The sequence below is a fragment of the Cyclopterus lumpus genome, chromosome 22, assembly GCF_009769545.1.
Source record: "Cyclopterus lumpus isolate fCycLum1 chromosome 22, fCycLum1.pri, whole genome shotgun sequence".
NCBI classification, from domain to species: domain Eukaryota; kingdom Metazoa; phylum Chordata; class Actinopteri; order Perciformes; family Cyclopteridae; genus Cyclopterus; species Cyclopterus lumpus.
Genome location: NC_046987.1, coordinates 2,402,231 through 2,421,343, shown reverse-complemented (window position 1 = coordinate 2,421,343; position 19,113 = coordinate 2,402,231). Strand labels below are relative to the sequence as shown.

The 19,113-nt window shown below is 43.2% G+C and overlaps 1 long non-coding RNA gene across 1 annotated transcript in view; it reads left to right on the top strand.

Annotated features, from left to right (window-relative positions):
• LOC117751297 overlaps window positions 1–19,113 on the top strand; it is an 830,737-nt gene that overhangs the window by 258,786 nt on the left and 552,838 nt on the right. The window lies entirely within an intron of this gene.

Sequence of the window (19,113 nt, the reverse complement as noted above, 5' to 3'; positions counted from 1 at the left end):
CTTTGTGTTATCTTTCCGTGAAACACGCCCATTGTTCAAAGGAAGCAAATAGAAAACAGCAACACTTAGGCCCTGGTCCCCCCCACCCCCTGCAGCTCGGTTCTGAATCCACACGGCGAGAGCGTCGGAGCGGAGAAGACATCGAGATCTGTGGGGTTTAGTAACATGGCGGCGCTGCTCGGACCACCCGTAAGCATCAGATAAGTGTATGTGGCAAGCCTGGCCCGGATCAGCATGGCACTTGGAATTACACTGATGTTGAAGCCCCCCCCCCCACACCCCCTTGCCTTTGCCCTCCGCAGCCTTGTAACCACACTGTTCCCTTGTAATAGATTTCAGCAGGTTTTTAGCTCTCCTCTGAGCTTGTTTATTATTGTTCCAAATGACAGAGTGCAGAGTTTAGGGGTGGAGGAGCAGGGCTGATGGTGGTGGTGGTGGTGGTGGTGGTGGTGGTGGTGCGCTTGAGTGCGCGCCAGCTCTGGATTTTCTATACTTACGAGAACCAAATGTCATGACAGGGATCAAGGAAAATCATCCAAGGTGAGGATGTGCGTTAGCTGGGGCCTTCACAAGTACAGTAATAAAGACGTGTGTGTGTGTGTGTGTGTGTGTGTTCTACGGAAAACCAATCATCGTCAAACTGGAACACGCCAACTGTCAGTCCACACCCAGAGAGCGGAGTTTGAGCCCAGCAGCTCAGGAGGTTTATGGGGTTTTAAAAGCCTCACATCCTGAAGGTGCCATCCGTCGGCTCATCTCACTGTCCTCTGCCTGACGGACAATTTGCTACTGACGACAGCTGTGTGTGTGTACAGACACACACACACACACACACACACACACACACACACACACACACACACACACTTGAGTGATGAGCGTGAGTGGGTGAAGAGGAGGTCAACAGTCACTCTCCTTGTGTATTGCTCTATGACCCCCCCCCTCCAGACCAGCTAACCACAGCTCCATAACTGCTGTGTTATATTCAGCCTCAATGTTTTTTACACATATTTCAGAAAGGTAACGAAGAAATAGATATATGTTTTGATATAATTCATATTTTATCATTTTTAACTGTGGAAGTCAACAGCTGCCTGTATTGAAATCCAATCGCGAACACCACTGAAAATGTAATTAATCATTTCTCTTTGCAGTTACAATATAAAAAAAATACAAATAAAACGTTCATTTGAAATGTATAATTGCTGGCTCTATTTTCGCTCATTTTAAATAAATGAGCTTAAATCAATAAAATAAAAACGATAAAGACAAGTTTGCATTCTCATTCAACCTGAAAATTAAAATTTCCTGAAAATAATTTCAAAAATAATTGTATTGTTGTCATACATAATACACATACACACACATGCAAAACACGTATTATCCATATTGTTCTTTGCAGCATTGAAACACAAGAGCATGGGGGATGTTTTAAGATACACTGAGCACCTATCTCCTCTTCTCTCTCTACTTATGGATGAATTTACATCTCTCCATTGCACCTTATTAACTCTGCTTCCTCCCCGGAGTCGTTGTGACTTCACGTCTCATAGGGTCCATTGGACCTGGAGGTGTCTGATGCCTGGTGAGCCGGCCTCCTGCCTTGGCCCTGCTGATGCCCCGCCCCCTCCTCTCTACCTCCTTCTGTTTCATGGATTGGAGTTCCATTCATACATTGTCATATTCATGTAATGTGTTTATGTAACTCTGTAACTCTGTTCATTCTGTACACATGACATCTATTGCTTCTGTCCATCCGGGGAGAGGGATCCTCCTCTGTTGCTCTCCTGAAGGTTTCTTCACTTTTTTCCCTGTGAAAGGTTATTTTTGGGGAGTTTTTCCTGATCCAATGTGAGGTCCTGGGACAGGGATGTTGTATGTGTACAGATTGTAAAGCCCTCTGAGGAGAATTTGTAATTTGTGATATTGGCCTATGTAAAATAAACTGAATTGAAAACTGAAGAGCGGAATATTGTACTATATAGTTGTTTATTTGTTATGAGTCATGAGTCCCAAATGAAGGAGCATGCATTCCCATATCTGATCTTCCCAACAGTATCCAGGGACACCACTGATTACTTATCACAGTAGTACACTAGTATTCAATATGTGGAAACAATTATATAATGTCTTCTGTGGTTCTGGGGGAGCTTTGTCAAGCTGAGGTAAACAACCTGGATGATGTCATCAGGGTTATCTCCGCTTGCTGAGGAGTTAGATATGATTGTTTACCAGGAAGCTGCTAATGAGCTGCACCTTGGGCCAACGCGAGGGCCGGATCACCACAAAGCCTTGGCATCCCTCTTGTCATCGGTCTCTCATTGTTATGGAGGCGTAGAACTAAAAGGCCCCTTTAAAGCTGGGCGAGACCAGCGAGAGTAAACTAGATTTAAAAAGTATTCAACCAAAACAAAGCCCAGCCCCTCCCCCCAAAGCCACTCCCCCAGAAGAATGGATTTATTGATGGCTGTCGAGATGTAAAGAGAATTTCAACAAATATATATATATATATATATATATATATATATATATATATATATATAAATATATAAATATAAGATGCCTCTAAATGAAATGGCCCAGCTTGAAGTGTTCAGCTCCAGCTGCTTCACTAAATTGATGTCTAGATGCATTAATCAGTGGAACAATGCAATAAGCCAGCAGAGAGCAAATGCGCTTTACTGATCCATGAAAACAAATACAGACACATTCATATTTCCTTCACAAAAGGTATCCTGATATCCTTGGGTTCTAGCTTGAAAGACAAAAACAATATTGAAGTGCAGTTTAGAAGTTCTGTGTTCCATTTGCTAAACCTCCATGCCTTTATTCTTCTATTGCATTGTGGGCAGAGGCTGCGGCTTTAACCAGGAGATTGTGATCCTATTCTTGGCTCTTCAAAGTAAAACAAGAACATTTTATTTTCGACTCAATTACAAAACTGTTTCATGGATAATGTCTAACAGGATGTAAGACATGAAGTCCGAGGCTAAATCTGTTCTCAGGTTTGCTTTTATTCATCTCAAAAAGGACTCCGGTTGTGGTCCCAGTGAAGAGTCCGTGGGTCTGATCTCCTCACTGATCCACAGCAGCAATAAGACGATCTACATTCTTCCATTTATTTGCAACAAGACAGTGAAACAGTTGCAGACACAGGGTATAGTCATTAGGTTATTGAAGTAACAGCACTATTGTTACATTGATATCAATCTTGAATATGCTAACATTAGCCAACAAGCTACCGGTCATACCAGACCAAGTAGCAGCAAAGTCCCCGAGTCTATTGAAGGAAGCATTTTATTTACACTTCTCATTTACTAAATGCTCCACTTTCTCATCGTTATAGCTTGAACATAAAAAGGGAACTCACTCCTCTCCAAAATCCTTCCACGAACCTCTTTTTAAGTGGCTTGTTTTCCTTCTTTCTTTCTGTCAAATATTCTAAAATGTATTCCTGTAATTGTTCTTAATAGAGCAACACTTTCAATAGAAGCGGTGTAAGCCCCGCCCCTTCCTGCTCCACAGTGCACACAGTCCTTTAACCCCGTCATACCAGCACCTCTCATCATCAGAACTGGAGCCCTTGGTCCCTTGTGTGTGCCCGTGTGCTCGGTGAGTGAGCATCACCTGCAGCTGGCTGGAGGCTGACACCTCATTGGCTGAACTCAATCATGACATTTGACTGAAAACATAAACAATGAGCTGAAAAGCTAACATAAATAAAAAATGTCTGCGGGGAATTGTGGATTCTCTGTGAGTGATCGCTCTCATATTACACATAATCATTTAATCCATGTTATTAAAAGAGAATGATTGGTGTAGCTTTAAGTCTTCCTTATTTCCTAATTAGAAATGGCTTCAAAGCATCCCCCAGGGCTAGAGCACACACACACACACACACACACACACACACACACACACACACACACACACACACACAGACACACAAACGCACACACACACACACACAATTAGAAATGTCTTCGAAGCATCCCCCAGGGCTAGAGCACACACACACACACACGCACACGCACACGCACACGCACACGCACACGCACACGCACCCACACACACACACACACACACACACACAATTAGAAATGTCTTCGAAGCATCCCCCAGGGCGAGAGCAGTCACACACACAACACACACGCACACACACACAACACACACTCGCACACGCACTCACGCACACGCACGCACACACACACACACAATTATAAATGTCTTCGAAGCATCCCCCAGGGCGAGAGCAGTCACACACACATATGCACACGCACACACACACGCACACACACACACAACACACACTCGCACACGCACTCACGCACACGCACGCACACACACACACACACACACACACTTGCGCACGCACGCACACACACACACACACACACTTGCATGCACACACCTACTCACACACACACTCACACACTCACGCACTCACACACACACACGCACACACACACACCCCCACACACACACACACTCTCTGCAGGTCTAATGCTGTAAGACGTTTGTTCCCGGCCTCCTCTATTGTCAGATTAATTACAGAGCTACTTATTAGTCCATTCTAATTGAGGCGGGATTAGGCCTCTCCGTGGGCTCCAATGGGCTCTTCTCATGCTGCTCAATGGACTCAGTGAGGAGGCTGCCGTTTGCATTTGTATTGACACAACACCTAGTTAGTGCAGCCCCTTTGTGGAAACAGCTCACACTGACCGGATACACACATTTAAAGGATGTCGTAGTTGGTGAAACAGCTGCTATCAACAGGGAGAAAGAATTATACAAAAGTTAAACATTAAAAGAGAGAAAATGGCTGGTTCATGGAATATTTCTGATATTTGTCCCAAACATTGCAGCATAATTAAATTAACTTTGAGTCGGAGGGGGAATCTGCAACTTGATATACGACTTCAGCAACAATTTAATTTTCGGAAAATCATCGGTCACCACCAGAAAAGCGGCCCGAGTCTCTTTAGGAACACGGGGAAACTTTATCCCACAGTTCCCCCTCCTCCACCTGGGCAGGACGCTTGCATTTCACTGCTGATTTAATAGAAATGAAACAGGATGGATTTGAGGATATTTCATTAATCTTTCTTCTCTTTCGCTGCAGAGGAAATTAAGGCGAATAGAGTTCAGAACCCCCCCCCCCTCATCCCCTCCTTACTCAGGCTAAAGTCTGCCAGGGACTATTCTCTCTCTCTCCCTCTCTCTCTGGAAAGTTAAGCCCCAATTAGCCGGTCAAATTCCTGGCTGATCCCTCTGACTGAGTGGATGTGTATTCTGCTGCAGGTGTAAATATACAGTAAGCGGAGGGGTTAAACTACCAGAGCTTTTACATCCAGTCCTTCCTTTCTTAATACTGACAACCAGGCATCTAAGACATTATATATGACATGTATAGGTCAAAGGTCACATTTAGCATTAGGTAAAGCACTTTATCTACTGTTGGATAAATTAACAACGCTTCATATTTGATATGCTTTTTAAAGAGTGGGCCGTTCACTTTGTTAGATCTTCAGTCCACTGAACAGAAGATTTAGAATCCAATGGAAATCCTTGGAGATTATTTTTCTTTTAATATTGTGCGAACTAGATAATTGTGGTGAAATGAGAAATGTCATAAGGTAAGCAAGTATAAAATTACATAAAATGTTTGTACTTAAAATAATGAACTAGTTCCTCAAACCTAAGTACAGTACTTGAGCAGATGTTACTTTCCACCTCTGTTCATCAGCGAAGCCGCCTGGTCTCCTCGGAACGACATTCCCATACCATGAAACTGCAAGCTCAGCTACTTTTCCCTGGATTATGTTGGTTTTTGATGTATGACTTTTTCTAATTATAGTGTGCATAGAGAGGAGGTCGGGCTGAATGGACGTTTGGTTCAAACAAACACGAGACTTTCACCCAGAAGACCACCTTTCATGTCCTGTGTGAAACCAGAAATCAATGTTGACGTATTTAGTCTATAACTTAATTGACGTAACAAAGATTTTTTATTTGAAATCCAAAGCACAATGTTTTTCTTAACCTGAATAACAAAGTCTTGTTGCGTTTTTTGTTTCGTTTTGTTTCAATTTCCAAAGTTAACCACACGTTTCAAACTGTGACCGTATTTTCAAATCTATGGAAATTAATGTGCGGTAATATGTAGATTTCCCATGAAATCAATTTGTATGAATCAGGAAGTATAAAGATCACAAAAAACACCAACGTATCCTCATACAAGTTCTTATAATATCTTACATTTTTTGTGACTCAACACGCTCGTTACATGAATACAGTCTTTTCAAAATAAACTTCCATCTTCACAGGAAACTCCTCGTGTACACTACTCGTGTCACCGTGTTAACCGTGTGAAGTTACAAATATATCGATGTTGACATCTTGAGCTAACTAAGTAGTGTTGTTGCCTAAACCGAACCAAGTATTGCCCAATCTTTTCATAAATCTTCCTGTGAAGGCACACATTTATTCTGAAAAGAATGTACGCATTTAACCAGGTGGAACTTGTCCCGTGTGGCAGGGCTTTTGAAAACCAAGACATTTGACAAACCTTTGGAAGAGGATATGTTGAATATGTTTCCCTCTGAACGTAAGAACGCAGTTTAATTTGTGTGAAGCGTAATTCTGTCCGACATTCCAAGAACAGGCCCAGCTTCTCTTCCTGTTTAACCAACACAATGAATTAACCTAAGCTCAAGTACTGTATGTATTTCAGTCATAAATGCTTGTTGTCTCAGTTTGCATGGACCTTTTTATTTGCATCTGCTCATGCTGTTTTGCATTAAAGCGTTTGATTGTGAGGGATCACATTTTCTATGAAGTCTGTGGTTTACATGACGCTGCGCATCTCTGCTGTTTCCTTTGAGTCTTCACAGAAAGAAGAGAAAGAATCTGCTTGTGTTTGGAACCTTTTTTTTGCTATTTATTTTCCGAGTTGTATTATCTGCAAATCTCCCAGGTTTTTCCAATAAATGCATATTAAATCAGCATTACATTAACCATCACATAACCCAGTGAATTGGTCCGAGGCTATCGCTAGAATGCCCTCATGCTTATTGAGTTACCCAAGCCGCGATAGACATCTGCAGCAGTTACGTGCCAATAACAACATGCTGAGAGGGGTCTAATTTGAGAGGGTGCAGTTTGAGGTTGAATAAGGGTTTTAGAGCATTATCAGCCATTGTTTACTGCAAGAGATATGCTCTCTGTAATGAAATGTTCCGGCGATTTCAGGCATGAAGTGTTTCACACGGTTGACGTGGCGAGTGAATTCCATCCATGAGACTCTGGTGTCTTAAAAAGGACGTTCCCATACAACAATACTGACTTTCATCCAGGAGACCGGTGTTTGCCAGACTCGTCTCATAACTACACGGCAAATATATATCCCACACAATCATTTTGCATGAAAGCCGCTGAAGCCCCCACAGGGCGGGTTAGAGGTGGTGGAGGCGGATGGGTCCAACAAACACCAACCATTCACCCATGAGATTGAATCAAGGAGTCAATGATGATTTGTTTGGCACGTAACTTGCAAACTTCATTTTAACTCAAACAAAGACCTTTTCCTCAACTTCAAGCTGTTTTGTTGCCTTAACCTTTAACACTGTTTCCTGTAAATAAGGGAGTTTATTTTGAAAAGACGTTATGCATGTAACTAACGAAAAATGACACGTGTTGCTGGCTGTCGTGGGAAAATGCCCAAAACATGAGGAGTAATTAATCATAAGAACTTGTGTTTGACGATGCTTTCTCATGTCCCAAAAGTAATATACCTATATTAACCCAAATCATATTCTGGTATAAGCTTGCCATTGGCGGGTATCAGCTGGCGCTCTCCTCCCGCTCCATCGCGTGCTTAGCGTAGCCAAGAGGCCTGTGATTTGTTTGAAGGAGTACAAACTGACCACAACGTGTTTCCCTCTGTGGTATGATGATAATGTGTGGATCAAGATGGATCTTTAGCGTTGACACACGTCGGATGAAGAGAGACGAACAAACCAAGATCTTTTACTAAACCTATAACAAAGTAAGCCGAATTGAGAATGGAGCTTAAAACCGTTGATGTGTATGTAGAAATGTTGCTACAAGGATTCATATCTGCGGTTTGGAGAAACGTACAATGCAAACATTTTATTCTGCCGACCGGGTTGCCCTAATATGATCTGTTGAATGGCCATATCCTAAAACCAGACAATAAAAATCTGCATGGCACCACAAATGTGTCCGTGTGATGAAAATACATCGCAGTGATTATTGAAATTACCCCAAAACCAACTCAGTAATTGAATTTTACTCATATTCTTGCAGTAAAAGCCTCTCACTTCCTCTCCGAGAGTGTGCGCTTGGAAAGGAAGGGAGGGGGGGGGGGGTATGGAAGTTGACCTTGTAAACTCCTGGGAGAGCATGGAGCCAGAGAGCTGCAGGGCAAAGCTCTGGCAGTCCTCAGCTGCGGGGGAATGTTGATATGTATTTCCAGGATTATTAAATTATGTATTTGACAACGTCTCAAGGAACGTGCAGCATTAGCCTCAGGTTTATGAGCAGGGCCTGGTCATCTCCATGCTCCAGTTACCCCTAATGATGGTAATTATTACATGGCTTAACTGTAATACTGGATTGATTCTCAGGCTCCTGAATAACCACTCGTGCTCCCCCCCCCCCCCCCCCCCCCCCACACTCAGAAGGGGTCCCTGAAACGGGCTGGCAACCTGTGCCAGTGTTTCTGACGGGGGTTAATACTCCAACCACATAAAGATGGGATTAGGGCCCAGGCTTACACAAGGAGGAAGAAAATTAAAAGCGCGGGGCGAAATATGCGGCTAATTCCTTTCTGTCATCAGTGGATATTAAAGATTTCTAGCCGCTCTGTCAAATTATTTGTAAATCACAATGGTGGCACTGTTAAAATCAGCTTTAATTTCCAGGGGCAAGAAGTGATCAGGGACTTTAAGTGGGGCATTGTCTCTTAGCAGGCCCCCTCAAGGTTTTTAAAGGCTTTTCATCCTTCTGCACTGATACCCCTTATTTAGGAAAGTGATTGCTCTATTTTTACCCCTTATTATTTCATGTGTCTTTTGTATTTAGGCGGCACATGGACATTATCATAAATGTCTACAGAAAGAAATATATAATATCTGCACATTCAGGTATTGGAGGGTCTTTCCCCCGGCCGTGGGTAGAATGGGCTGTTTGGCACCTGCACTGGATTAATGGGGGACCTCTGCCAGTAGCTCGACAGAGTTAAGCTTTTAGATTGAGTTACACACAGAGGGGTGGGACCCATTATGGCCAGGTGCTGGCTAGGTAATACCTCCCAGATCCCAACAATCTGGTTCTGTTTCAGGGCTGCACTGTGCTCCCCTTCCCCTGCTGCCCTGGGTTTTGGTGGTGTGCCATCACACTTGGTATTTATCAGGCCTCTCGAGGTAGAGGAGGCCACTGCGGCCCCGCTGCACAGCGGTTCAGTGTGGAGTGGAGAGGAAGGACTCCAGCCTGCTGCAGCGAGGCCGAGCTTCAAACTCGTTTATTTTAAACCGAGCTGCACTATAAGTTAGTAAAAATGGGTTTCACCATACAAGTTACAATGTAGGTTTCAGATGGAACTACAGGTGGAAGTCCCTTATGAACACGGTTAAAGACATAGGGACTCATATGAATGTGAAATAAAAGAGAAAGCTTTCATTAAAAAAATGAAAAATGCTATTTCTGGCAATCAAGCAAATTTCACTTTATGGTAGTAATTCATTTAATGAACATATTATTTGTTTAATTTCCCCAGCCACCATGACATTGCTAACTGGTTTGTGGACTATGGTTTAGAGGAGTAAAGTTTTGCATTTTGGCCGGTGTTAACATATTACTAAAATATTATCTCACTCACTGGAAAAACTGGAGCACAGACTTCTTGGACTCTCCGTTAGTAAAATAACCGCACAGCAAGCCATAATATTTGTACAGAATTATTTTGCAGAAAGAATTCTCCAAAGCACCGACTCCACAAATTAAGCCAAGTTATCAGCCCCCAAATGTTACATAAAGCCGCGACGTCCTTATTTATGAATAACCATTAACACTTAAGCCTCAACATAATTTGAACAAATGAAGATAAAACATACTGCGGTAGAGTTCTCATTAACTATAGAAATAATCACAGTTTTTCTGTCCCAGGCTGTAAACATGTTTATTTCTGCTGTACAGTTGGCCGTGTTAACATGACGCTGTACAGAGACTGACTCACCTTTGGAGCGTCATATCTTGATTATGTTGTCATCTTTACTTCAGTTCTATCGCCAGCATCCAACCCCACGTTTCAACTGTGTCCATTCATGAGTTTAGGTTCACGTTTCTTGCCCCCAAATTTAAAATCAGGCTTTAGTGCAATCTCAACAAACAGACTGGCCATATGTATGATTGTATGCTTATTATGACTCGCGCTCATGCTGCGTGACCATCGTTTGAATGGGATGTTTGAGTGAGCTCTTCTCTAAATTGGGACCAAATGAGCTGACGTTTAGCACTTGGTAAACGTTGAGCACAGTCCTTGTAACTTGTAAAAGACTTTCGATAGATAGATAGATAGATAGATAGATAGATAAGTATTTTATTGATCCCCTAAGGGAAATTCAGGATCCAAGTAGCTCCAAACAACACACAAACAAATATACACGTACACACTATTAAACTATTTAAAAAGATTGTCCAAAAAAATAAATAACTAAAACACACATTACTAGGAGTCCAGGCTAGGGGTGGAAGAGGAAGGGGGGGGGGGGGGGTGTTCAGCATTGGAAGTGTCAACAGGAATCAGGAGTCGGCTGAAGAAACTAAAGGGTACAAATGTGGTTCATGGGATAGACAATGCTGCACCCGAAGCTCGGAACAAGCATAGTGATATGGACCATCTCTGTTTGGACAGGGCAATGCCAACAGATCCTAGATCAGTATTGTGTGATAGAAGCGATTGCCACCAGCCCTGGATATTGTCTACTTCTGGGCCATATACCAGAGCTACTGGAAGCAGAAACACATGTTGAAATGCAACTGCCCCAAAGCTGCTTTATGTCATCATGTCACCTCTCTCCTCCTTCGTTTGCTCTCCAGAAAAAAAACTGCTTTTGAAAAAAGACCAGAGTTTTTAACATCGATGTTTTTCTACATTGTTATAAATCACTATAGACCAGGTATAAGCAAAGGCAGTCAAACACTACGGCCACTTGTACAGCTACATGGAAACATCTAACCAACAAAGATTGGATATATTAGGCTCAGTAATATGGAACTGAAAAGGAACACAGATGCAAATGCATATATGCATGCAACGTTTTATTAGCCATGCTACTGGCGTGCTTTATGAATTAAAATGTAAGACTAGTCCGGGCTCAGATTTCTCAAAAACAAATAGATGGATTGCATGATACGTACATTCATGATCGACAGATGATTAACTTTGGGGATCTTCTGACTTTTCCTTTAGCGACACTACTTTGAGGTTTTGAGTGAAATGTCTCTCATATATTTTATTGTCTGGCTTTACCCCTTTAATGTTCAAATTGAGAACGGTCAGTGGCACTAAACCAGCGACAAGGTCCATGTAAGGAGGAGGACGGGGTGGATGGATGCACATGACTTTCATGTTCATGTCCCTTGTGACACCAAAACGCAACATTTACTTTTCTTAAGTAACTGGTCCCGGTATAACCAGTCCACACCCACTCTGGTCCCAGTGTACCTAGTCCGCTCAGCATCTCTGGTCCCAGTGTACCTAGTCCGCTCAGCATCTCTGGTCCCAGTGTACCTAGTCCGCTCAGCATCTCTGGTCCCAGTTCAGCTAGTCCACTCTACCTTTCTGGTCCCAGTGTAACCAGTCCGCTCAGCATCTCTGGTCCCAGTTCAGCTAGTCCACTCTACCTTTCTGGTCCCAGTGTAACCAGTCCGCTCAGCATCTCTGGTCCCAGTTTAGCTAGTCCACTCTACCTTTCTGGTCCCAGTGTAACCAGTCTGTTCAGCATCTCTGGTCCCAGTGTAACCAGTCCGCTCAGCATCTCTGGTCCCAGTTTAGCTAGTCCACTCTACCTTTCTGGTCCCAGTGTAACCAGTCTGTTCAGCATCTCTGGTCCCATTGTACCTAGTCCACTCTACCTTTCTGGTCCCAGTGTAACCAGTCTGTTCAGCATCTCTGGTCCCAGTTTAGCTAGTCCACTATACCTTTCTGGTCCCAGTGTAACCAGTCTGTTCAGCATCTCTGGTCCCAGTTTAGCTAGTCCACTCTACCTTTCTGGTCCCAGTGTAACCAGTCCGCTCAGCATCTCTGGTCCCAGTTTACCTAGTCCACTATACCTTTCTGGTCCCAGTGTAACCAGTCTGTTCAGCATCTCTGGTCCCAGTTCAGCTAGTCCACTCTACCTTTCTGGTCCCAGTGTAACCAGTCTGTTCAGCATCTCTGGTCCCAGTTTAGCTAGTCCAGTCAGCTGGATAAGGTTTTGACTAACAGTCTCACCCAGCTCACTGAAGGTAGAAGCTCCTCAGTGAATGCAGGAGTCACTGCTTAGCCACCATGAGCGTGTTAGCATTGAGCATGTGTGCCAGATGCAGCGTGCCTACTGTTATGAACACAGTGGCTGAGTCAGGCTGTAAATTAAAAAAAATGTATTAGCTGTGCCAAGGTAAAATAATGCGTGTGCAGAGTAAGTGTCCTCACTCACTGGAGGAATTGAGTGTTACAATTGCCCCAGGTCTCCCCCAATTCTTAAATAGTAACCTACTAACGTAAAAGAACAATTACAGATTTTTTCTTATAAATACTCAAAAAATTACAAGTTGGCCTGCACAAAAAAAGCACTTTGTTGCAGTGAAGAGTGTAAATGTAATTATTTTCTTCCACCCCTCTAAGACATATGTTGGAGGATGTAGATGCATACTAAATGCTCTTTTCACACACTGCCATGACAATCCTATGAGGATGTGTAAAAGACATTATAAAGACAGGGCTGAGGTTTAAATTCTAATGTGTTCAATCCATCCTGATAGCGTCCGTGTCGGCTTGTTTTGATAGAATAATTCTAGGTTTCATTATGTTCCTGCCACAGCCTGTAGAGCTCATTTGAATTTCTTATAATTCAAAAGTGTGTTAAGTAGCACCTCCGTGAAAAGAGAGAGGGGGTGGGGTGGGGGGGTCGGAGAGCATGTTTCAAACCATCCAATGTGTAAATGTGTTTTTGATTCCTGACATGACACACGGTCAGACAGCAGTGTGCACGTGTGTGTGTGTGTGTGTGTGTGTGTGTGTTTCCTCGATGCCTGCCTGTAATCAGTAATTACCAGGATTGGCTGATGGATTCTGGTTATAATGAATGATTGATGACCCCTGAAAGAACGCGGCCGGGGCATTTCTGTCCTCTGACAACATGACGTTAGCACTGAATTGAAACCATTTAAGTAGAAAATGACTGGACACAGGCAGACATGGCTCAATAGCAAGTACCACACTGCCATTTACAATGACACATTTGCATTTGCCCCCCCCCCCCCCCCCCCCCCCTTGAATAGTCCGTGTATTCAACTGAAATCTCTTGCTGCTGTTCTTAGGAAAATCAACCCAAATGCTAGACGGACTTGCTTCTAAAGTGCCTCTCAAGTGCAAGTTTAAACCATTGAAATCCATATTATGTGGCAGCATTTGTGGGAACACTTTGGTCCTCGAGTGCGAAGCTTTCTACACTCCCTGTTTTTGTAGTCGGTTATTTCTAATTGCACTGACGACATTTGACTCGCAACTGAGACAGATGAGAGGATTTCAGAGCGCGGACTGACGTTCCTTTGCCGTTTCCTGCTTTTCTTTTTGTTGTTTTTTTGCGGTGGACCGTAACCTTGACGACAAGGGTTCCCTTTGACTTAATCGAGGTACTTATTTCAACTCATAACGCGATCTTTCACCAAACCTGTACGTGTTGGGCCCAATCCGAACCAAACCTGAACACATCATAAAATGGATTTTTTTATGATTTGTTTTTTTTTTACAGCCACAGATGTTGTCCTTCTGGACGCCCGCTCTCGCTCCCAACTTGCTTGGTCAGCAAAAAGTGAAATGTGTCCAGAGTAACTGTGCGCGGGGGCCGGGGGCGGGGGAGGGGCGCTCATCGCTGCTACTTGTTTCCCAGCGAGCGGAGGCCCTTCTGTGTGAGGATTACTGCTCTACTGTGTGAGTACACGACTGCAGGACAATAAGTACATTTTGTGTTTCGCACCCTTTGATGTGTGGAGGCAGATATTAAACGTGTGGTTGGGGTTACAGGCACTTTGTGGTTGGAGAGCCAGACGGGTTTCATGGGGCAGCGCAGGAGGAGCCGTCTCCTTGAACTGGAGCGAGCGGCTCTGGGGAACACATGGGTTTCATCGGCGATATTGAACGCAGCCCCAGAGCGAGCCAGCAAAGAGGACCTGACACCAACCATAAATATGGACATGTATGTTTTTTATTTGGAAGTATGAAAAAATATATATATTGATAACTCTTAGTGTACAAATTCTCACGAACAATATAAATAAACAACGTAAGAAAAATACCTTAAAGGACGCCCTTGTATTGCTATATTTATGAGGACCAATGTCAGTGTTAAACCATTAAGTAAGGACCTTTTAGGGCCCTGGAATGCATTATGTCAATGAGGGTCCTCACAAGTACTGAAAGACAAACTGCTACGTGTGTGTGGGTTCATGGGTGGGATTGAAAGAGGTCTATTAATAAAGTTATCTGTGTCTCCATTCAAATACACAGGAAGTAAACACACACACACACACACACACACACACACACACACAGGCCTGTCTGGCACCGCACCAGCCTGCATGTGTGTCTGTCTCAGTGTCTATCACTCACATTCACACACATTCACACTCTTTCCTAAACGTTAGCAGGCCCTCAAATACACACTTACATCTAGTCCAGTTATGTCCACTTTCACCTCCACTCTCATCAGAAACTTCTACTTCAATTTTTACACATTCACTTTCCAGCTTTTAACGTCCCTCTGATTATAATCATCATTCTAATGATAATAATTGAAAGTAATAGTGATATTGATGGTAAAATGATTGTTCAAGTAAAATAGTAATTAATAGTATTATCAATACAAGTGAAAGTAATAGTAAATGTACAAACTACAGTATTAAAGTAATGACAGATAGTGAACGTAGTATCAACAGAGACAGTTTGTATGTATCTTGTTAAAACATCCTCCAGTCTCTCTCTCAAAATCAAAAAGCAGCCGTTATTCCAACAGTGGAAGTTTTCTCCTCATCCAAGTTGGGTCAGATTGTGAAATTGTAATTTAGAGTACACGTCAACTAAACTAGTCTTGGGACAAGACGGGACCTCGACTGTGATCATCTCACTTTGTGTTGCACGTTAAACGTGTACATTTCCAAAACAGATGCGCAGATAATCACATTTCCACAAAGTAATTGGCGAACACACAAACACTGGGCCTTCGGGGACCATGAGGGTCAACTGGGGCTAAGTCCACGAGAACTTACCAGTGGAAAACCAGTGAAACCAGTGGACCCCTGGCAGAAAAGGGTGTTTGAAAGTGTTTCACCTTAAAGGTCCACAGGCTTCAGGAGGGATCAGAGAAGGGCAGCCTCCACTTTGAATTGACCAATGATGTGAAGGCCTGCCAGATACACACATTTGAAACTTTTCCACCTTGAACGTACATCCTACATCCTACATCCTACATCCTACATCCTACATCCTACATCCTACGTCCTTTGTCCTTTGTCCTTCACCATCTCAGCATGCTTCCAATGATGTTCTCGATGGGCCTTCATAACTGGCAGGTGATGTGCTTGACAATTTTGGAACGCTCCCATCGTGTGTGTGCAGGTGTGACTGTAGAAGGGTTTGAACGTCTCTCTCTCTATTCCCCACAATCACTCGTCCCTCCTTTTCCGACCGTGTCGGCATCCTGAGCCGTGGGAACGATGGAGTCGAGGCGAGAAGACAAAGGCGCACAAACGTTTTGGTGAGTGAGAGATGAGCACTTCATTTGAAGCAAACTGAGGCCTTAATGCAGCGTTAGGCTGAGCGACACCACTCAAACCATAGTTCTGATTGGAGGAAGTGGAACAACTATACCCACTCTCCCCTCAGACAGGTCCTATTCTCTGCCCTACGACGGGCTAAAAAGGTCACTCATAAGAATGCATTCAATACTTTCTATTTGTCTCTCTGTCTCTCTCTCTCTATCTATCTATCTATCTATCTATCTATCTATCTATCTATCTATCTATCTATCTATCTATCTATCTATCTATATATCTATTAGTTATATTTCTATCCATCTATCTGTCTGTCTTACTGACATTATGATTATGACAATTATTCAGATGCTACTTTCTCCTGCAGTCCAATGTAAAAGGACACCCGAGTGAAAAGCATGTATTTATCCCCTGTTGGACGGATGCATTACCAAGTCTTCCTGTTTTATTTGCTGTATTTAACCAGGTTTTACAGATCAGGCTCTGATATATAAAGATGCATCGGCTATTGTGGCTGTGCGAGTCTTCAGCCTCCATCAGCGGCCTGATTGACGCTTCTATTCACCTATAAGTGCCGCCTTCACGGCGCTTTCCCACAGCTTTCATTTTACAAATGGACGTTTTGGCTTTTTTAGCAATCCCTTTTGACTCGCTCCTTTCACTGCCACTTGGAGGTAGAAATATAGAAATAAATGTGGAAATAATAACAGCATATGGCCTGTCTCCCACTCTCCACTGGGTTGGAATCACAGTGTGACTGTATTACAGAAGAGGAGCATGTTTCCATATCAAAAGGCAGCAACAAGCAGGGCTTCTGTCCGATTGTCATGCATGCAGGAGAGCAGAAAACTCATCCGTGTGTGCCTTTACACGCAAAATAAAATCACTTTTACTCGTCTGCAAAGGATTTGAGCTGGAATTCAGAAAGGGAATGAAATCTAAATTTAAATTTTAAACCTAATAATCCTGTTTTGCTTTTCATATTACTGGAAAGGTGTGTGGAATAAGCTGGGGGCTACAGCTGCTTCCTTTAGAGTATGACACTGAACATGAAAAGTCTTTCGGACCCTCGGTCCCTAAAAAAAAACAACCTGAGCCTGAAAATTAAAAATGGTGGATTTTAATTCAATTCAATTCAGTTTATTTTGTATAGCCCAATATCACAAATTACAAATTTGCCTCAGAGGGCTTTACAATCTGTACACATACGACATCCCTGTCCCAGGACCTCACATCGAATCAGGAAAAACTCTCCAAAAATAACCTTTCACAGGGAAAAAAGGGAAGAAACCTTCAGGAGAGCAACAGAGGAGGATCCCTCTCCCCGGATTTTATATATTTTTCAATGTCTGCAGAAAACATCTGATAGAATATACTATTGCATTTTGGATTAGGAGCAACGTTTCAGCAAGCCGAGCCTCGAGTGGAAAAAAAACACAAGCTTTAAGGCACATTTTTATTTCTATAGGAATTTCTCAATTGTTATTTTCCATTTGCTGCCTCGTGACAGCGTCGTGCGGTCGGGACACTCACAAAACACTCAGGTGATCGTGGACAACAGCTGGCCCACTTGAGTGGAGCGGCGCAGGTCTGGGGACTGGATCCACCAATCAGGGTTTTTTAAGAGGCACTCTGGATCCAACACTCACGCGCACACACACACACACACACACACACACACACACACACACACACACACACACACACACACACACACACACACACACACACACACACACACACACACACAGAGAGAGAGAGAGAGAGAGAGAGAGAGAGAGAGAGAGAGAGAGAGAGAGAGAGAGAGATAACCATCTAGATCCTAATAGAACTATAAGACATTTGTTCAAGATCCAAATGTGCTATCGGGTGGAGGTGTACAGCCTTATAAATATCATTTGTAAAGATAAAGTGCAGGACATGTGAGGCCTATTGCTGAGATGCCACAGAAAGACAAACCAGAAAATTAATTTGACAAACGAGATTTATAATTATTACATAAAGAAATAATAGAATTGTGCTAATGGTTTTCTACAATATGCATCAATCGGTGGCGACGTTTGACTGATTTATTTATCTGAAGTCCCAAATCTTCCCACAATTTGTTTTTGACCCCCACACCAAAAAAAGAAAAGAAAATGTATTCAACAATAATAAAATATGAGTCCATGTTGAAACCTGTTTCGCACAAATAAATGCCTTCGATTAGACAATAAGACAATTTCAGCCGTGTGTGTAGGCTGACGTTTATTTACATCCACAACCGTTTTAAGTGGGTACAAAAAAGAATATAATTCATATTTGCGTGCGGGGGAAGGATGCGCGCAGAACTCATCTGCAGAGGTGATTGAAATCAGTGTCTTTAAGGCATTAGTGGAGGACATGACGCATCAAACGGGCCTCTAATCATCTCCCATATCTCATCGGCACATTTTCAAATCACAAACGTGTCTGCCCGCCCGACGTGAGCGTGCGTTAAGGCCACACTGCGCGTGAAATGCAATCAGCGGGTCCCATTAAGGGTCTGAACCGGGAATCAACGTTCCTCCACAGCCCCCCCCCCTCCCCCCCCCCCCCCCCTCCCCCCAAACACCAGCACTCAGCACACATGTTGATTAGCGCTGTAAATATGCAATAAGTACTCTGTTACCCAGGCTGAATGGAGGCGATAATGGGCCGTTATCTTATCCCGGTCGGGGGGGAAATGTTCGGCGCTGGTCGACCCGCAGAGAGGGAGCCGCTGCCCGGGGAAGGAAACGCGCTGATCTGCTCCCCGCTGGGAAGCGAGCGGTGGACGGATAATGAGATGAGTCCCAGATATAATGCTCAGCGGCGTCTAACATGGAAATATGGTTATTATTTAGTTACTCATGTAGGAGGAGATCATATAGATATAATAACAAATACAAAAACAAATAAAATGCCTTGATTACAGTTTTTCCGCGCCGTTACGCACGCGTGTACCTACAGGTTAATATCTTATTTTATGAATTTAGTAATCGAGTGTGCCTTGGGAGGGGTTTATACGAATACTGCATTAATAATAAAACCATCATT